Below are 18,196 nucleotides of genomic sequence, written 5' to 3'. Positions count from 1 at the left end.
TTTTGTGGTTGTTGCTTAGTCGCTAAGTCCTGTCTTAGCATCATTAATACTCTTTGCAACTCTCTGCGACTCCATGGACTGTAGCCTGCCAGGCTCCTCATGCCTGGGAAATCCAGTGTGCAGGATTTCCCAGGTAAGAATACTGGAGTGAGTTGCCATTTCCCTCTCTAAATTCCTAAACTTTTAAAATTTTAATTAACTCAAATTTAAAAACTGAAGCAGTAGAAAATATTTTTCCATTAAAAACAACATGACTATTTTGGTAGTACTGCATTTCACCCCAATTGTTGAAACTTTAACATCTAAACTGAAACGTGCTTTAAGTGTAAGATAACACATTTTGAAGGCTAAGTAACCAAAATCCATCTCACTAAAAGTCTAATTATGTTGACTTCATGTTCAATAATAAACGTTCTAGATATTGGGGTAAATAAAATTTATCATTCAGATTAATTTTATCTGTTTCTTTTCACCATTTTAACCTGGCTACTAGAAAATTTAAAATTATGTGACTTAGGTCGTCCTACTGAAAAGCACTGCTCTATTTGTCATCACACAGCCGAGTGATCCTGTTTTGTGGAGTAATTCTCTTCCAAACTCTCCAGTTGACTTTGCGTCTCAGTTCGCATAAGTCCTTAAGATGGTTAACGGGGCCCAAGGTCACTAACCCCTCCTTTCTCACATCGCCAGCTGTCAGATCTCTCCCCATCCCTCCCTTTGTTGTACTGCATTCACCCCGGACTGTGCGCTGCTCCTCAAACCACGTCCAGCAACGTTCTCCCTCATGGCCTTTGTCTCTCAAGTTCCCTCTGTTGATAACTTCCTTCCCCTAGATATCTATCTATGTGCCTTATTCCCCAGTTTCCTTCAAGACTCTGCTCGGTTGTCAGTGCATCAGAAATGCCTGACTACCCCATGTCAGCACTTCTTGATTCACCATGATTTTTCACCACAGTACTTCTCTGTTTGACTGTACTGCACATTTACTTGCTTGTATGATCATTATCTGCCCACAGCACACATGACACATCTGTCACAGAGACACATGCACCCCGATGTTCACTGTAGCACTATTTACAATAGCCAAGGACATGGGAACAACCTAGATGTCCATCAAAAGAGGAATGGATAAAGAAGATGTGGTGTATGTATGCATATATATTTACACACACACACACACACACACACACACAGAGGTAAATACAATGGAATACTGCTGCTGCTAAGTCGCTTCAGCCGTGTCCGACTCTGTGTGACCCCATAGATGGCAGCCCACCAGGCTCTGCCATCCCTGGGATTCTCCAGGCAAGAACACTGGAGTGGGTTGCCATTTCCTTCTCCGATGCATGAAAGTGAAAAGTGAAAGTGAAGATGCTCAGTCGTGTTCGACTCTTAGCGACCCCATGGACTGCAGCCTACCAGGCTCCTCCGTCCATGGGATTTTCCAGGCAAGAGTACTGGAGGGGGGTGCCATTGCCTTCTCCTAAACACTGTCATACAGAGTGAAGTCAGAAAAACAAGTATATATTAATGTATATATGTGGAATCTGAACAAATTGGTATAGACCATCAGAGACACAGATGTAGAGAACAAATGAAATGTATGGACACCAAGGGAGGAAGGGTGGGTGTGGGATTAATGGAGAGATTGGGATTGACATATACACACTATTGATACGATGTACAAAACAGATAACTAATGTGGCTCAGTGGTAAACAATCCACCTGTCAATGCAGGAAATACAGGAGATGCAGATTCAATCCCAGGGTCGGGAAGATCCCTGGAGGAGGAAATGGCAACCCACTGCAGTATTCTGCCGGAGAAAAATCCTGGCATGGACAGAGGAGCCTAGTGGGCTATAGGTCTACACATTCACAAGAGAGTCGGACACAAATGACAAACCACACACACTGAGAACACACTGTAAGCACAGGGGACTCCACTCACTGCTCCACGATGACCTCAACGTGAAGGAAATCCAAGAAAGAGGAGATGTATGTATACTTAAAGCCGATTCACTTTGCTGCACAGTAAGCAAAAACTACCACAACATTGTAAAGTAACTATACTCCAATAAAAATATATGTCAGATGAATGAATGAATGCACGAATACATGAATGTCTGCATGGAAGCATGTGATACAAATTCAGGAGATAGGCATATTCAATGAAAACTAAATCTCCTCCCATCACCAACCACCACCTAACCATCCCCCCTTCCCTAGTGACAGCTACGATGCCAGTTTCTCTATAACCTTGCAGAAATACTCAAGGCATATACTAACATATATGCCTATATATATATACCCTTTTTCCCTTACACATATGGTCCAAAAAAAGCAGTTTGCACATTGCTTTTTTACCACTTAACAATACTATATCTATTTTAGATGTCTTTCCCTACCTATTTACATTCATATGTAATTTTGCTTAAACATTTACTTTGTTAGCTATTTCTTTTTATAGCTCTAGCAGCTTGAGTCCCTTAATAATGGAAAGCTTTTAGTGTTACAAATATTATAGTAAAATCTTTTTATTACTACAAATAATGCTGCAATGACTACATATATCTTTACACACATCAGTTGTACCAAATATCTGTACAAATTCATCCGCTGTTCAGAAATGTGTGAATGTATCCATTTCCACATAACCTTACCAACTCAGTGTTTTATCAAACTTTATTTCTGTCAATCTTTAGGTTAAAAATAGCATCTCACTTTGATTTTATTTTGGTTTTATTATTATGAATAAGGCTAATATGCTTTGTTTAAAAGTCATCTAAATTTTCCTTCCTGAGAATTAGGACCATCTTCCTATTGGCTATTGATGATTCATTGGTGGACTCTCTTTAAATACTGAAAGGGTGAGAATATTCTTTGTTATACCTGGTGAACATATTTGACACTTGTCTTTGGCTTTTATATATGATTTTCTCTTCACATTTGAAAAGAGTGTTGTCAATCTTATACTTCTTTCCTTTTATGACTTTAATGTCATATTAAAAAGGTCTGTGAACACATAAGAGATGCAGGTTAAATCTCTGAGTCAGGAAGATCCCCTGAAGGAGGGCATGGCAACCCACTCCAGCATTCTTGCCTGGAAAATCCCATGGACAGAGGAGCCTGGCGGGCTACAGTCCACAGGGTCACAAGAGAGTCAGACAAGACTGAAGTGACTTAGCATGCACAAGTTTGGTATTTCCAGTTAGATATGCTATTCTTGAATTTAATTGTCATTCATTACATACTAAAGACTGTATTAAACATCCCCCATGTTTTCTACACTGATACCTTCATTTAAGTTTAACATTCTTGACCATCTGGAATTTATTTAACGTGAGAAATGAATGACCCAATTTTGCCCCCTAGATGGCTACTTTAGGCTACCAATGGTAGATGGCGACCATCTAATGAGAACTCTACTCCCCTCCCCCACGCTACATGAAAGTCTACCTTACTGACTACCTTCAGTCGTACTACTAAGTCTACCTTACTATTTGCTCCACTGATGTGCCTCTTTATGTGACAGCATCACATGCTTCACTTCGTTCACGATTAACATTTCCAACAGAGAATACGGAGACTCAGAAAGTGTCAAGCGTTTCCCTCCTTCCCATACTACCCTTTAATTATTTGTTAATAACGGTTTTAAAGGACTATAGATCAGTTTCAAATACAGTACTAATGAGGTCAAGTCACAGGTCAATTCTGGAAGAGGTCCATTCATTCTGCAAAAAGGGAAGAGTCCACAGTCTTCAGACTGTATTTCTAATTCTAGCCAGTCATCTAGCAAATAACATTTGTCACTGAAGAGAGAGTGGGGTAGGGAGAACAATGTGATGGCTCAGGGGATATTTATAACCTTTATTTGAAAAATAACTCAGGCCCCACAGATCAAACGCACCATCTTCATAAAGCAGGCACACATTAGTTTGCAAAGATAGGGGAAATAGCAAATCTGTAAAGATCTGATCTTATCTGATGTGTAAGATGCATGTGGGGATTGGTGACTGAAGGTAAATAAACCAGAAGTCACTCTGACTTCATTTGTTAACACTTTTTTTTTAAGTTTTCTTTCTATTTACGATTTAGCTACGTACTGGGCATTACCTGTATGTACCCCATAACACTGCTGTGTTCTATATTGTTGCATCTGTATTCAATCATGTTAACCAAAGTTGCTAAGATTAAATCCAACACCATTATTACACTTTGTAACATGGGTGGCCATGGTATCACTATAATTGGTAAGGCTGAGAAACAGAAAAGTTCATAAGATCTCCAAAGTTATGGTTAAAATGACCTTTAGTGTATGTGGTTCCAAAATGGAAATCAAGCATCCTTACAGCATAAATGAAGAGAGAAGAAGTGAAATGCACATTCCTATATATCACAGGCATAGAAGCCAGAGTCGGAATGTTTTTGCAGCTGTCAGAAAACAAGACTTCTAGGATTACCCACTAAAGGACCACCTAACCCGACTCTTTCCAAGGAACCAGAGAGGATCCTTGAAGTGACAATAACCCCCCAGCCCCAAAAAAAACCAACTCTACAGCCCTCAGAGCATACTCCCAGTGGGCCAATAAATCTATGTCAGTCCTTCCTTGCCTAGAGGATCCAGTCTTTTCTCTTGGCTTTGATAAGCATTTTTACTTGGAGGACACCTTTTAAAACCATTAGCTAGCTCTCCCTTTCTCTGGTATCCATAACCATAAATATCCTGGATTCTTCAATATGAAAGGAGAAAAACATTTCTTTCTCCTTCTCCTCACATGTCAGAATTGAGAGAGGGCCTAATAATTTCTTAAATGAACTGCTAATTCAAGCTCTGGTATCAGGAATGTTATCACTGTTTTCGTTTAGTTCATCAAATGTCAAAGCTAAAAGATCTTAGAAATCATATAGTCCATTCGCTCTGGGTTTCTTTTGTAGGACTTTTCCTTTTCAATGTCCATCCAAAAACATTCAGCTCTTCTAGAGACTGGATCCTATTGTTTTTCAATGGTTTCCTTATTTTTAGTTAAAATATGTCCCTTTGTCCTTTTTCTGTTTACCTTGCTGAGACAAGGACAACTTTTAATTCTTGATTTCCACTTCCACCTCCTTAATTAGGATTTCCAAGTGTTGAACACATTATCTTCTGATTAATAATTAAGTTTACCATATGGCCTCAAACGATTTGGTTCTTCCAAGCCTTCCCAGTAATTCTTCCCATGTGCCTGGTCATAGGACGCAAAGAGGATGACTATAGTGGGAGAGGGTAGTATCCCTCTTCATCAAAATACGTTTCTGGGCTCCACTAGACACCTAAAGAATCAAAAACCAGGTGGCGATGAGTATTTTAAATAAGTAGGTGCCTCAGATGATTCTGAGGATCAAGCAAGACTGGGACAAACTGCTACAAGACCCTTTTTCTCTGTGCGCAAATTCAGGAAGCAGTGATGTCTAAGCAGACTCTTTCTACGCCATTTATCTCTTAAAAAGAGAAAGGGCTAAGTGACCCTTATTTATTATCAATTATTATTATTTATTGTCTCTTGTGCTTAAATGTTATATCTTTTCAGTGTTTAGCCTATTTTCAGCCACTACTTTTAGCACCTCACCAGAGCCAACAGACCCACCAGATGGCACATAGACGCTGTCTGTTGTCTAGAAAAGAGAGTGAGCGGAAAGCAGCATATTTTATCTTGGACCAACAGCCACTGAATGGCTGGAGTAGATCAACACAGCTGGGTGCAACCACAAGATCAGGCCCGATGAGCATCAGAATACCCAAGGGCACTTAATTGGAAATCACTCTCCGGAAGAAGCCCATAACCCCTCTGAGATGCTAACTTGCTCCAGACCCTGTTACAAATAAATCACTCAGATAATAAAGAATCTGCCTGCAGGAGACCTGGGTTCGATCCATGGGTCAGGAAGATCCCCTGGAGAAGGGAATGGCTACTCACTCCAGTGTTCTTGCCTGGAGAATTCCATGGACACAGGCGCCTAGGGAGCTATAGTCCATGCAGTCATAAGGAGTCAGACACAACTGAGCGACTAAAACTTTCAAGCTCTTTTTCTAATATTTACAAAAGGTGCCAAAGGCTATAGGCAGATTCAGTTTAAAAGTTGCATTCTTAAAACAAATTTAAAACTTTAGGAAACAAACTCAAAAAGACCAAACACCACCCATGAATTAGAATTTCAAAGCAGTTCTTTTCCTTAGCAAATAAAAACCGGGATTATTGTATTCCATACGCCACGCTGTTAACACTGCACTGTTATCAGCACTCTTATTTCAATACTGTCTTCCACTTGAGAGCTATCACTGAAGCTACATTTAAACCATACTGTCAAGAGCACAAAATCTTAGACATCAGTATCAAAACTCTTTTGTATTAAAATCTTACCCATGAAAAGATTCTGCAAACTTTTTAAAAATAAGTTCTACTGGGTCCACTTGGCACACAGTAAGTGCTCAGTTAGAAGTCTCTTCATTTCTCTGTCAGAGAAATTGCCAAGAGAGCTGCCAAACTGTGCAAGAGAAAGCCAAGGGCCAAAAGCAAAGCCCCCTGGCTGATGGTCTCCAGCTTCAGAGTCAAGAACCAAAAGTTCACTTGAAAACTGGTTGCTTAACACTTGGTAGAAAGAAAGAATGTTATTACACCACAGGTTCCTGTAGCCACTTGCAAAACGGAGTTAGCTCATAATACACTTAAAGCACAGCACTTGTACCTGGTCCTTAACAACAATGTAAAAAGGAAAACATAGGCATCCGACAATCTTCCCTATGACTTGCACACCAGAGATGAGAGATTTCTAGGCCCCCATGAATGGTTTCTAATGGCATAAAAATAGGTAAAGCCAAGAGAACATCTAAATCAGACACTCTCTGGGTCTTCGGAATTGGAGAGAAATGAATAGAAAAGGTTCACACCCCTCAGACCTCAGTTTTTGCTTAAGAGTTTACATATAAGGCAGGAACCACAGGTATTTCACTCCAGAAGTCTTCATTCAGTATGGTATTCTTAAATTGAAGGCTTAACAGTCTCAATGACTTCTGCACTGCTGTTGCTGATGTGGTAATGTACTGTCATACCTACATTTATAATCATAAGTAACATTTTTGATAACTATAATCCATGATGCTGTCAAAGTTATGTGTCATATGTGAAGTCACCTTTTTTATTTTTTAGGGCTCTCTAGTCCATTAACACTATATACATTCTTTAGTCAAAATGATAAAGATTCTTATTCTAATCAGACCTATAACTTGGTAAATCCATTTTAAGCTCCTGTAAGTTAGTTATCTTAGAGAAAAACAATTCAACTGCTTCATACTGCTATTCCTTAAATCCTTAATCTTAATTCAAAAATGGTCTGAAAAGTTTCAAAATCTCTGAATTCTGTTGTCAATACGTGAAGCAAAGAAAATCTTCTGGGAAGCCCAGAGATCGTAGCAAGGAGCAAGAGAAATTTTTAATAATCTCCTTTAATGTTGCTATCTTTCTCAGTCCTCTCCTTAGACCAGCTAAACATTTAGAAAACCGTTTAACATTTGCTCCATATGCAAATTTGGAACTACGGTTCAAAGAATTTTCTGGCTAGCATATATTACTAACTTCATGGTGCAGGGTGGGGGCTACATTTTAGTAAGTGCCTAATCAGAAATATCTGGTGCTCAGCACTGGTTTCCTAAGAGCTAACTTTAAGAGATGCATAAAATCGTAATATATATAAACACATACTATACAGGAGCACAGAGCTTCTCTATGTGTTACTTGTAAAAGGAAACATTTTTGCTTTACTCATTATGAACTTCAAGTGAAAAGCCATTTTTTGAATGCTTTCATTTCATGCATATCACTTCCAAGCTCTTCTTCCTTCTTACCCTTTACAGCAGATAAACATTCTCCTCTTTCCACAAGCTTACTTGCTCTAAGTTTACTATCCTTTTTTTTTTTTAAAGAGGGAAACTACAACACATCATTTCAATCAAACTCAAAATATTTCTCCCACATTTCTTAATCAAAGATCTTTAGGACTAAGTCTCATGCTTCTCACTGAAGATAAAATAATCTCTCACTAAATGTAAACAATGTTTCGTGCTTCAATTTCATTTTGAGCCTTAATATCTACTGCGAAAACTTTTGCCACCTAAGTATTCCTTATATACTTTATAGTGGCTTAGTTTTTTCCATAATGTTATATATGGTTTAATGATCATTTCCTCTATCACTAACTTTCTCACATCTCCATTAATGACACATAAACTATTTTTAATTTTAAAAAAAAAGCCTCTTCAAAAAAGTATGTTACTTGGAATATGTTACTCTATACTGTTTCTCAAATCCTCAATATAAAAGAATAAATTTTAAATGACTATTTTTTCTTTATTCACTAATTAAGTCAGATTTATGACCGCCCCTCCCCATTCCAGCTACTGTGAATTTTGAATGAAACCTCAATTGTAACAGAAGAAACATCTGTTGCTTTTTTTCTTCATCAGGGCTTTCCAAACTGAAAGAAAGCCTTTGCCTGACCTCCTCTCTCTCTCCACCCGCCACCCCCCAACACTAAGTTCCTTCAAACTTTTTTTTAAAGTAAATATATTATTGAAAAGTATACCGTGTCCATTTAAAATGTCATAGTTTATCTAGAAACATTCACTTTACTGAAGTTCATAGAACAAGTAAATGTTACATACACCACAAAACCAGAGATGTGAGTTGGGGAGTACTCATTGTAACTGAAAAGCAGGCTTCAGGACAACACTTGAAGAGATCAAGCTGTCACACATTCTGGGCTCAGGCAGGACTGCTTACGGCTAAAATTTTCTTCACAGGATCCAGATTCATATAGGATCTTGCACGCTGTATTTTCCTTGCCAATCCAATGCTAACATAATGGCAGTCCCTTCCAAGAGGCAGACACCAAATGGTGCCACCCACACTCTCACACTGTGCCTGGTAATAAACCATAAAGCAGTGGAATGCACTGGCCCCTTTATGAGCAAACAATGCCTTAGCTTCATTAGAATACAGCTGACATTTTCAAAGCACAAATACTTTTAAGAAAAATGAACTAGGAAAAAAGGGAATGAAACAGCTATAAAAGCTGAAATATTTTTCTTAAGTGTCAGGTTTATTCCAAAGATCCAGAGGAAGCGGATTTTACTCTTGACAATTTCAAAGTTTTCATAAATGAGAAAAAAAATTGTATGGTGAGAGGCAAAGCTTATTTTATTAACCACTGGAAAGAAATGAAAGTAAAAACTCCCTTCTGAATTGCATTCACAAGTAAGAACCACGAAGTACCTTTAAAAGGATTTGTTTCTTTAATTGCTTCTTTGGTTCTTGAACAGAGAAAATGGAGCTCCAGAATTATTTTTACATTTTAATTGATTTATATAAGTAACTGAGTGATGAACTAAGCTTACTCTACCCCTCCCCCCCTGCCCACCCCAACCCCCATACCCTGTAGTTTTCCTGTCTGCAACAAGCAAGGACGTCTTGAAATCGGCGTGCTCCTGGCTATTTATCAATTTAACATTGCTGCTGTTGAAAGAATATAAAATAAACGCTGTAAAAAGGCACCCAGCAATAAGAAACAAAATGATCTCTCTTACCTGGTCTAAAGAAGCATGCCTCTCACTGCAGTACCAACAACACTCTACAGTCTTTGTTACCATTCACTGGAAACTTGAGACTGTGTCAGACATGAGCAATCGAGCTCAGAGACGCTCAATTTAACATACTTCTCAGTAAAACTAAAAAGATGCTCAAGAAAATTGTTTTGTTACTGGCTTTTAAAAGAGGAGTACTGTCTAATGCCACAAAAACACTTAAAAAGAAACAAAGTCATATTAAAGGCTTTCAGAAATAGCCTTAAAATAAAAGTGGTGAAACAACACAATGCCTAACTCGATCCTAACACTTTTCTAAAAATCACTTGAATTTTAACTGGCCAAAAAATAGGATGGAACTTACTCATGAACTCTGCATATTTCGAATTATACATGTCAGGGTATTTGCTGGCTCCAAAGCAGTCACAAAGGAGGAGATTTTAGTGCATCTTGAAGGCAGAGCAAAAGCACCATGAGTTGCAGGGGGGCAAAAAGGAGAAACTCTTGAAAAACTGGTCAGCCTTTTCAACCTGTAATAACTGTCCAGCTCCTCTGGGAGGAAAAAAAAAAAAGTCCTGGTTCTGCCCCCTGAGATAGGAGGCTATGCTTCAATGCCAAAATGAATGACAGGCCCATTTCTGATATCAACAAAGAGCAGCTTAGTGGTGCTTGATTTTTTTTCACTTTCCCACACAGTTAGAAGTTCTAATTTTTTCAGGTTAGTACCTTTATATCTAGGGTTAAGTACCTTTCACTACTTTCCCAAGAGAGAACCCAATTATGTTGTCCTAGTTTTTTAAATGATTAATTAAAAATACATACCTAATTGCCTTACTGTTTTTTCCTAGGCAGGAAGCTGAACAAAAGATGACCTCTTAAATTCCTTTCCAAATCTAACCTTTGCCATATCAGATTACCATACGACTAATTATTAATATTAATAAGGTGCTCCTGCATCGGGCCATGAGGATCACCAAGAGAAACAAAAAGTAGGTAACAAATATAAAAAGGTAAAGGAGATGATAAACTTTTCAACTAGCTAGGTGCAAAATCATTTATTAAAGTACATGTCTCTGATTATACAAATTCAAAACAATAAACACTTCTGATCAACCGACATATGAGCCAAGCACTATTTTGGGCTCTGAGATACAGCAGGGAACACAACAGACAAAAGTCAAATGTAATAAACCCCTGTCTCCAGTGGGTTTGCTTTATATCTCAGGTCCCTGAAAGTATAACTCCTGGACGACTAAGGTACCCTTCTTCCTTTGATTAGTTATCACCTAATGTGAAATATTCTCCCTTGAAAGTATAGCTTACTCCAGAGGGCAAGGATCTTCTGCCTGCTTCATTGTTATATCCCCAGTGGCTAAGACAGAGACTGTTAAGACACTCAAATAAACATATACTGAATAAAAAACTCCAACAGAGCTTTTTCTTAGCCAAATTTTTCTTTATAAATGGATTATGTATGTACCAAATCTTACACACAGAGATATGTCAAAAAGATTCAGGACAATATAAATTAAATTGAACTGCAAATACTTATTAGCTTAAAACTGAAAAATACAACCTCAATGGGCCTGTAGCTTTTCAGATTCTAAAATCTGTTTTCAGTAACAGATATGAGGTCACTGTATTTGAGTAAAGGGATCAGTTAAAATTCTATACACTAAGGTTTTGTAGACCATCATTTATCAGGGGCATTTTGAATTAAAAAAAAAACAAAACAAGAAACTTGAAAATTACACGGCACCCAATCAGTTTCGTGTATTAAAATCTAGCATGGATACCTATGTTTATACACCCACATTTGAAAACAATCTTCCTACCCCTGCTTCTCACTGTTCTTGATTGCCTTACCAGAAACAACACAATACCTCTGACCTACGAGGTCAGCCCGAAGTGATAGCCCATGTCATCCAAGGCCAGGATATTCTGGGGCTAGAAAAGGTCATACCTACTCTGTTACAGTCTTAAAGCAAAACAAAATTAAACTTCCTAGTACTCAGGTACATGGATCCTACTTCTAGGATCCCTAGGACTAGACAGTGATTTACATGTTCACATATTCTGTCCGGAATAGTTAGTACAATAAATTAACAGTAACCTGAGGTCAGGAAGATGCTGTGGTGACTGAGGTCAAGCAATCAATAAAATAACATGGAGCCAGGGCTTCCCTGGTGGTCCTGGGGTTAAGAATCCGCCTTGCAATGCAAAGGACACCGGTTCCATTCCCTTGCCAGGAAGATCCCACATGCAACTAAGAGCAGCTAAGCCTGAGCAGCACAATGACTGAAGCCCGCGTGCACCTAGAGCCCAGGCTCCGTGACAAGAGAAGCCACCGCAATAAAAAGGCCACACGCAGCGAAGAGTAGATCCACTCCCCGCAAGTAGAGAAAGCCCTTGCAAAGCAACGAAGACCCAGCACAGCCGAAAAATAAATAAATAAATCTTAAAAAAAAAAAAAAAAAAAGATGGAGGCAAAGTAGGATTCCATTGGTCCTGCAGGCGCAATGTTGCTTCTCCCTGACTGCCATTCACCCTACCTTTGTATCAGGCAATGAGCTAAGCAGCAAACTGACCCACCCCCTACTGTCTGCTCCTGAGCTCTGATCTTAAGCCTACCTCTATTCTTCCACGTGTCCTCTCCTTATCTGCTCTCCTTGCCAGTGCCTTCTTTCAACTCCCAAATCCTTCACTCACACTATCCTTTAATCTCCTCCCAAGCCCTTCTAAGAAGGCAGCTTGAGCACTGCCTTCTGTATACCTTCATGGGCCTGTGACACGCTGTGGGGAAACTCATGAGTCTTCCCATTTGCAGAATAAAATGCATCCAATGTAGGTTCTCCCAAACAGTTTCTCCTTAATCTTAGATGGAAAATCAATTTAAGGCAATTCCCTGTCAGGCCAGTGATTAGGGCTTGATTCTTGGTCAAGGAACTAAGATCCTATGAGCCACATAGCATGGGAGAAAGGAAGAAGGGAGGAAGAAAGGAAGGAGGGAGGGTGAGAGAAAAGAGGGAGGAAAGGAAAAAAGTGAGAGACGAGGGAGAGAGAGAAGAAAACACACTTACGCATCATATTATTTATAATACTGATTGGACAGATGGATTATCTAGCAAACATTAAAGGGCTCAAGGCATTCCCTTCCCCACGGTTATAAGCTGATTCACTTGGACTAAGCTCTGCTCTGTTTATTGGCAACCTGACCAAAGATTAATCATATTTTACAGGTACATGTATGATTCTACAGGCAGAAATGACACTATGATAGCACAATGGCAGTTTTTACTTGCCCCATGCCTGCTTATTACAACTCTCTACCAGATCCATATCATGAGGGATATACTTATTCGCGTTTTCAAGTAAAATGTCTAATCTCTCTGATGAGGGCTATGCCTAAAGCAAAGGGTTCCTGCTATGACTTGCAAGGATAAGTGCTGGTTCCTTAAGAACATCACATAGTGACTTGACTTTTGCACCTCTTCTCTCTCTTTCTACCCTTTAAATGTAAACATTTTCCAAGCCTCTGCCTTTGATGCTCCTTTATCCAAGGTTTCCATTCCCTCTTTGGAGGACATAACCATTTCTACGGCTTTATTACCTTTACGTACGTGACTACAAACATGCACACGTCTAATCTTCGTCTCTGCTCTCAAGTCTTATTTGTAGTTGCCTGTTGGACATTTCTGTCTGCATGTCCCACGAAGTCAATGCAACTTCTGAACTCCACCTCTTCCGTCCCAAAGCAGCTCACCTACCTACGTTCCCCATCCTTGTTACAGGCACATGATAGAAAGTGGTTTTCCATTCTCGCCTCTTCCTTACCATCCAAAGGCCCACACTGTTTCCACACTTTTCTTTTTTATAAAACACACATCACTTCCCTGATTTAAAACCAAAATAAATAAAAACTATATCTTTTGATGACTTCCTGATGGCTAGGGCTACACTGTCAACATTGGTAGCCTTAGCCTCATGCGTGCATGTGAGCTAAGTCGCTTTAGCTGTGTCCAATGATACTGGAGTAGGTTACCATGCCCTCTTCCAGGGGATCTTCTCGACCCAGGGACAAACCCAGATCTCCTGCACTGCAGGCAGATTCTTCACCACTGAGCCACCAGGGAGGCCCCAGCCTTAGCTTTGGATGGCTATTTAAATTTAAACTGACTACAGCTAAATAAAATTAAAAATTCAATTTCCCAGTTGCACTAGACATATGTTAAGTCCTCAATATGTGGATAACAGCTTGCAGACACAGAACATTTCTATCATCACAGAAAGTTCTATTAAATATCTCTGGTCTAGCAATACAGTAATAGCAAACAACTTAAGACTGCTGTCTAAATTTTCCTCAATCTAGCCGCAATCTATGACCTTTTCTAAACTTCTACCAAAATCCTTATGCATGCTTTAGTCACAACTGAATTTAATGAAGCCCAAAGAATCAAGGTGAAGGCTTTCCAGGATGAGGGAGGCATTTGCCAGTACCTTGGAGAAGGATCTATGGAAGGGGAAGAAACCAAAGGAGTTAGAACAGACAGGGTGGTGTGTGTGGGGGGGGGGGGGGGGGGGGGGGGGGCGGGGCAGAAAGAGAGTGTGCTCAGCCATGTCTGACTCTTTGCAACCCCATGAACTATACCCTGTCAGGATCCTCTGTCCATGGGAATCTCCAAGCAAGAATATTGGAGTGGGTTGCCATTTCCATCTCCAGGGGGTCCTTCCTGACCCAGGGATTGAACCTGAGTCTCTTGTGTCTCCTGCACTGGCAGGCTTCAATATTTCACTACTGCATCACCTGGAAAGCCCACAAGTTAGGAAGGAACGGAACTTCAGACCTAAGATTTTAGCCCTAGAGAAAGAATGTGTTGCAGGGGAGAAAACATGAGCATTGGAGTCAGAATATTTCATCGAAATTCAGGTGTTAGTTGAATTACAAGATAAACTCCTCTCAAGCTAGTCTGACCTGAAAAGAAACCCACTGCCTCAACTTGCTCACTGAATGCAAGAAAGAGTAACAGAACCAAACTAGGAGGGTCAAGGAAGCAGGGGGTCTCAGGAACTCTAAGGGTGCTAAGACTGTCTGACTGACTCCCTTCTTTTCCCTCTGATTTTCTCTCACGTCAGCAGGATTCTCTTTCACTATAGATCAGCATTCTCCAGCTGGTGGGAAACATGGCTACTGACGTATCTCTAGTTCATATCTTACAGATCCATTCACCTTCTCTCAGCCTGAGCCTTAACACCAGGAAGTCACTCAATGGCTGAACTGGGGTCAGGCGCTTGTCTTAGCAAAATGTTGTCTAAGCAATGATGTGCTGGGATAATCAACTGTGGCCAGAAGGACATTATCTTGTAAAGTGTAGTAGTTGGGGAGGTGAGGAAGAGATCAGCATCTCACAGATGACACTAAAATCTCTAGCTGAGTATGCCCCATTTTACCACTTGAATTTTGGTCAGGTGCATACATTATCAGGGCTTCCCCAGAGGCTCAGGGGTAAAGAATCTGCCTGCAGTGCAGGAAATACAGGAGATGTAGGTTCCATCCCTGGGTCAGGAAAATCCCCTGGAAAAGGGAATGGCTACCCACTCCAGTATTCCTGCCTGCGAAATCCCATGGACAGAGAAGCCTGGAAGGCTACAGTCCATGGGGTGGCAAAGAGTTGGACATGACTGAAGCGACTGAACACACACACATGCACACATTATCTGTTCAACTTTTTTTTGAAGAAAAAAGTCAACATCATTATAAGTATTAGCTTAGGGCCAAGAATTTCTGGGTTTAAAAAATAAAAAAAGTTAGCATGACATTAAAAAATTAAAAAATTTTTACTCTAAATTAGAGTCTCTTTTAATTAAATTTCAATTAAAAAATAAACTAAATCTGAGACATTTAAATATAAGAGAATACAGAATAGAATGACAGAATATAGACTAGAATGACTTGCCACTATCTAGTAAAAGGTAAAGTCAAGATTTAGCTCTAGATTTTCTGACTCCAATGACCGTATTCATAAATCTTCAAAGGTTGGGCAGCGCCTGGTGGAAGGTGAGGCTGGGGGCGGGGAGGGTGTAAGGCCACACTGTTCACTTCACAATAGATTCTTTTCTAAGCAGCAGAAACTTCAGGTTTCAAACTTCCTTCCCCTTCCAGAAAGTTTAATTTTCTCTCTTCACCAAGTTCATCTTAACATTTAAAATGAAGAGATCTGTCCTTTCCAACTGCTGCCGAACTAAAAACAACCTCCTTTCCATTTGACTGAATTGTTTTTAAGTGTAGTATCTATGGCTACTATCTCACCTTTTTACAAAATATTAATTATATTTCAATTCTTAAAAAATGCACCAGTCCTTCCTACATAACAATTACTGAGCTAGGCACTAAGGATATAAAAACAAAAGACACAGCGCTTATCCTCAAAGAAACAAACCAATGTGACTTCCCTCCAGCTGCCCAAAAGAAACTAGAGTAGACAAGGTGCTCTACCTTGATAAATTAATGTATGCTTATGGTCCATAACCTTGCTAATTTGACTTTGCTGATCTCACAAATCTCACCTCGTTAATACCATTAAAACTATTTTCTCTTGGGTTTTTAAAGACTATTTCTTCTCTGTTTCATTTCAACCAGAGGCTGGTTTCTTTATTTTTTCTCATTACTTGTATTCTACATGGTTGAGCCCTTGAACAAAGGGCTCAACCATGGCCCTTTGTTCTTACTATATCCTTGCTTTAGAAAGTGACTGGCCACATAATTTATTGTCCAAAATGGGTTAACCACTGAGCGTTAAAGGGGGAACACTATAAATAATTATATTGGGATATAACTTAAGCAATTTGGAAAAACTGGATCATATGGATTCCTGCTTAAACACCTTCAATAGCTCCCTTCTCCAGATTTTGCTGCAAAGCACACAAAAGTCTATTTAGAACTAATTACCTCTTGTAAGTTAAATGTACACCTTTTTTATGGCCATCTCTCAAATCTACTTCAAAACCTACCTTCACTCAGTCCTCAGAGTACACTGAGACATTAGTACATCTAGTGTAAAGTTTCATTTGACTTCTTCCCCATCCAACAGAAACTTCATTACTTCCCCCCAGTCAACAGGGCCCAGAAATTATTAAGAAGCCCCATTACCCAGATGAGAAAAGGGAGGCTTACCACATCCTTTGGGGAAGGAAATGGCTACTCACTCCAGTATTCCTGCCTAGAGAATTCCATGGAGAGGAGCCTGGAGGGCTACAGTCCATGGGGTTGCAGAGAGGCAGACACGACTGAGAGACTGTCACTCACACCACATCAAAAACTTGTATAAATGCTACAAAGTGGTAGTACTATGATTCTAAGCCAGTTCTTAACTTCTCAAAGTCCACACATTTAATGATTATGGATATTAATTACAAATATAAATTCAGTGAATATATGTAATCAAAAGGCTTACTACAATCTAGATATCGTTCTTTATGTCATATATTAAGGCCGCATAAACTATTCTAAATGAGAAAAAAAGTAAAATCATTTCAGTGCCCTGCCTATAAATCTTTCATGGTTTTCTCATCAAACAGATTACATTAGGTCCTTAATGATGGGATCCCAAATTGCTTTTCAAGGTCCATTTCCCAGAACTCCAGGGGCATAAATTAGTTACCATTCCCTGAACAGACCATGACCTTACTGTTAAACTCTCAATATTCTTCACCTGGTAAACCGGTACTCCTCCCTACAAACCATAAAATGCTGCCTCTTCCGTTAAGATATTCCCAATGCCCTGAAGGAGATCTGGTCCTATTTTAAGTTTCCACAAGGCTGTGGACAGACATTTATTGTAACATCTGTCACATTCCTTTGTAACTTACATGTCTACCACTTCTGATAGCATGTGAATTCTTCTACGACAGGTTTTTGGCTCTCCAGCTCTCGCGTTCCATCTCTGCACCCTTTCTGTCCAGAAAACTATACTGCACACAGTGTGTACTCAAATAATACCTAGTAAATAAATGAGTGGACAAGTGTCCTTTACTGATCAAACACCTTCGGTAGCTTCCCCTCTGTTAAAAGAATGCCACTGACAGCAGAAGAAATTTCACCTGCTTTGGCCTGAATTCCAGAGTCTTGATTAGATTTCAGGTGAATTTTTATGACTGATAACTTTCCAATACTAATTACCACCAACTGACTGTCTTCTGCACTGGTAAACTACAATTTTCTGTAATGGTTTCCCAAATATGCCAGAGATACTCCTGAAGTCCTGTCCTAAAAACTCATGTAGCAAAGAGGATTCTAGGGAGAGGGCAGAATAGAAAGCATCAGGAATCTCTGCTCACCTGAGCGACAACTGCAGGGGTACAATCTGTCTCAGGCAGCTATTCTGAAACTCTGGACTAATGAAGGCTTGTAACTTCCAGGGGAAAGCTCGTATGGTAAACTGCAGCTAATTCTGGTCCACTGAGCCGGCGGTGCACGCGAAGCTCCCCCTCCCCCATCCCAGCCATGTGGCAGGCAGCTGTGCACGTGTTCCTGGAGCAGCCTGCACACAGCCTGTGGGAACCAGGGTGGGCAAAAAGGACCCGGTT

The 18,196-nt window shown here is 39.8% G+C and overlaps 1 protein-coding gene across 23 annotated transcripts in view; it reads right to left on the bottom strand.

Annotated features, from left to right (window-relative positions):
- TFDP2 (transcription factor Dp-2) overlaps positions 1-18,196 on the bottom strand; it is a 195,080-nt gene that overhangs the window by 59,908 nt on the left and 116,976 nt on the right. For 2 of the 23 annotated variants that reach the window (XM_055569484.1, XM_055569486.1), the window contains exon 6: positions 5,165-5,310. The exons of 17 other annotated variants lie outside the window; for them this stretch is intronic. The gene's annotated coding sequence lies outside the window, so the exon portion shown is untranslated. Of the gene's footprint in view, positions 1-5,057; positions 5,079-5,164; positions 5,311-9,464; positions 9,487-9,616; positions 9,762-18,196 lie in introns of those variants that run through there. 4 more of the 23 variants (XM_055569485.1, XM_055569488.1, XM_055569489.1 and 1 more) reach the window with 3 other exon arrangements.

The sequence above is a fragment of the Bubalus kerabau genome, chromosome 2 (assembly GCF_029407905.1).
Source record: "Bubalus kerabau isolate K-KA32 ecotype Philippines breed swamp buffalo chromosome 2, PCC_UOA_SB_1v2, whole genome shotgun sequence".
NCBI lineage: Eukaryota > Metazoa > Chordata > Mammalia > Artiodactyla > Bovidae > Bubalus > Bubalus kerabau.
This window is presented reverse-complemented; position numbering and strand designations above follow the sequence as displayed.